We start from the raw sequence: 3,293 nt of genomic DNA on the forward strand, positions 1-3,293 counted from the left end.
AGAAGATAAATTTGGAGAAGCCAAAAGGATACAATAACTAAAAAGAAAAATGTGTGAAAGGGGGAGCTAAAATAGATCAGATAGAACATGATAGATAAGGCAAAATGATAAGGCAAAGTATAATCAGCATGAGAAGTTGTGGATACAACAAAGGCACATTATCTCAAGGGGAGATACAAATTTTGAGGTATCTTCAACAAATTTTGAATAGTTTTGAAATTTTGTATATATGTCGAACAAGATGTATATTATACTCATAGAGATTCAATTCATAATGTTTAGTTAAGTGTTTTTGATACTCATGTCAAAAGGGGAGATTTATAGTCTCAGATTGGTTTTGGAAATTAAGTGTCAATAAACTTAAGAAATTTCTAAGTTGATGCCGAGTATAATATAAATGTTGAGCTATAGTATGTGCCAAACCATAAACTCAATAGGTGTTGAGTTATTTAGATGCCAAGTGACAATTGATGTCGAGCTAGTATATGTGCCAAGTAAAGTATAGGTGTCAAGAAAGACTAAATTACTATAGGAGCCAAGCAAGATATAAGTCCTCTTGAGGTCAAGCAAGATAGAATTCCTATGTGTGTTGTGCATTAATAATCAATAAGTATTGAGTAACACAGAATCAACATAAGAGTTTGTGCCCTCACAAACTTAGATGTAAGCCAATTTTGAGCTGACTCAAGATGCATCGAAAAGGATCTAAAAGATAAGATCAAATATTTTTAATTTCCTATGAAATCAACATGCAGCCAATTAGAAAAATAGAAAGAACTGAGTGGGAAAGATGGATGAATCTCAATCATAGATTCATACCTAACCCTAAGTCTTGAAACCTTTTTTAGGAGGTCAAAACCCCATAATTTAGTATGGTACGTGAATGTGAGGAGAGAATTCTAGTGAAGTTTAAAGGGGTGTAAAGACTTAGAAGAGGGACAACATTGCAAAATAAAGTTGGTCAGAATAGAGTATCAACAGTACGAATAGAGTTATATTAGATCAAGAAGGATCAAATAAGCTTGGACAAAACAAGGATTTGAAATCAGTAGTTGTGTATTGTAAGTTATTAGGTCAACACATTCTACAAAACTTTCTAGCCATTGTATTAGGAGAATGAAAATCCTATGATGATAGGTTGGTTTAACAACCATATTGTAAATCCTTTAATAGGGTGACATTCCAAGTGAGTGTTTGCAAATCCTTTAGATAGGTCACTTTTATTATGGTGTTAGAGCCTTTAATAGGGTGGGCCTTTCATAGGGCAGACCATTGTTGATTGTTAAACTTTGTAACCTTAACAAGTTACATATTGATGCAATGATAAGTTGTGGGTGTCATCCCCACCCCAATTTTACCTTATCATTTTGGAAAGGTTTTGGGCAATAAAATCTTGTGTTATATATTTTCATGTATGTCTTTAATTTCATGTAAATTAGATGTGTTACATGCATGTGGTTGATTTCAGTTAAAATATTTTAGAGGTTAAAGTTTATTACTTCTAATTCACCCCCCCTCTTAGAAGTAAATCTTCCCACTTGTGAATTTCAACAGTGAGAAGTATGATTGTACCTCACAATGTATAGCACAAGTAGAATATGTTGTAGTAGCAAACCATTGTAATCAAGTTGTCTCAATGAGATAGATGTTGAAGGATATAAAGATAAAATTTACTGCACTTGTTGTCATATATTGTGACAACACAAGCATAATGAATATGTCTAAGAATCCACTATTGCATTTTAAGACTAACCATATTTTTATCAAGTATCACATGTTGAGAGAGAAAGTTGTAGAAAATAAAATTAGATTCAAGTATGTAAGAACTAAAGGGCAGATTGCAGACATTTTCATTAAACTTCTTCCCGAATAGACTTTTGAGTATTTGCGCAGTATGCTCGAGGTTATGCCCATTCCTACATCTGAGTAGAAGATGTGAGAATGCATTAGTCTAGTGTAATAGAGCACCATTGTTTGTCTAGACTGAATGTTGATGCTTCCTATATGGTGGAGTGTCTATGATGGACATAGTCATCTAGAACTCTTGTTATATGTTGTTTTGAATAGTGTCTTTGGATACTTGAGCTAGTAAGAATCAATTATTGCAAGGTTTGATGATTGCTGAAACCTTTCACATTGATGTCAATGGGGGAGAATTATGGCATGCAAAACATCATTTAGGAGAAGCAAAAACATTATAAGGAAAAACATCATAGGGAGAAGTAAAAACAAGCATGAACAACTACAACATGTTCAAGAGAAGTACAACATGGAAAAATAGAAAGCACGTTGAGGTATATCAATGGGGGATAATGATTGATGAAGAGGATTTGAAAAGAAGGATTAATATTTTTTTGTTGGTATTCTTGGAACAAATTTTTCTTCATCTATGTTCTCATCAATGCCAAATGGGGAGATCACTGGAAGCATGAATGCTGACAATATTCCTATTAGGGAGTATTATAGATATGTTACTATGATGATATGTTACATTAATGACTATGTTTGTCATTGATGTCAACATAGTAGTTTTTTGTGGTATCTAATAGAAAAAAAATAGAAAGATCAACTTTGAAAGAAGTTATGTAAGTTTTGGTGATGTTTCTTTTGGGATAGTGTTTAAAGAGGCATATTCTAGTAAACATGTTATATCTCTTTGAAAAATTGTTATTCTAAGAATTGAGGTTGAGGATGTCAAGAAGACATGTTGGAGATGACATGGATAAGGTCACTCATTATAATATTATGTGTACAAAAAGCTATTCAAGTTGCAAGGTAGAAGATTAATGTTATCACTAAGTGTAACATGTTGTTAATGTGGTATTCTAATAATTAATTGAGAAGGTATAACAACCAACTTAGGGAATTATTTTATGGACTTGGTATAAAGGATGGGCATTTTCCTTTAACAGGAGGTATGGAAATGTATTGATCAAAAGTGATTATAAGAAGTAGAGAGAGCAGAATACCAAGTTGAGAGAAGTAGAGCAAAAGTGAAGGAAACTTCATTGTCAAGCTTTTATTGTGTGGTCCAAGGTTTGATTTTTGGATTTGAGGTTCGTGATCTAGTCTACAAGGTCTAATAGTGACTAGTTTAGTTGATAGAATAGAGGAAAGAGGAACATAACAATAAATTACTTGTTTGGGTAGTGAGCTCTTCTTGTAGTTGAAATTGCATTTTTGGACAATGGGCTCTTCTTGCATATATTGTACGACAACTCTTAATAGGGTTGGCACAACTAGTAATAGGGTTGGATCTCTTAATAGGAATTCAAAGTCTCCTAATGTGACTC

This window comes from Cupressus sempervirens, chromosome 7 (genome assembly GCF_028749045.1).
Source record: "Cupressus sempervirens isolate cs-2001-9-10 chromosome 7, ASM2874904v1, whole genome shotgun sequence".
Taxonomy (NCBI): Eukaryota; Viridiplantae; Streptophyta; class Pinopsida; order Cupressales; family Cupressaceae; genus Cupressus; species Cupressus sempervirens.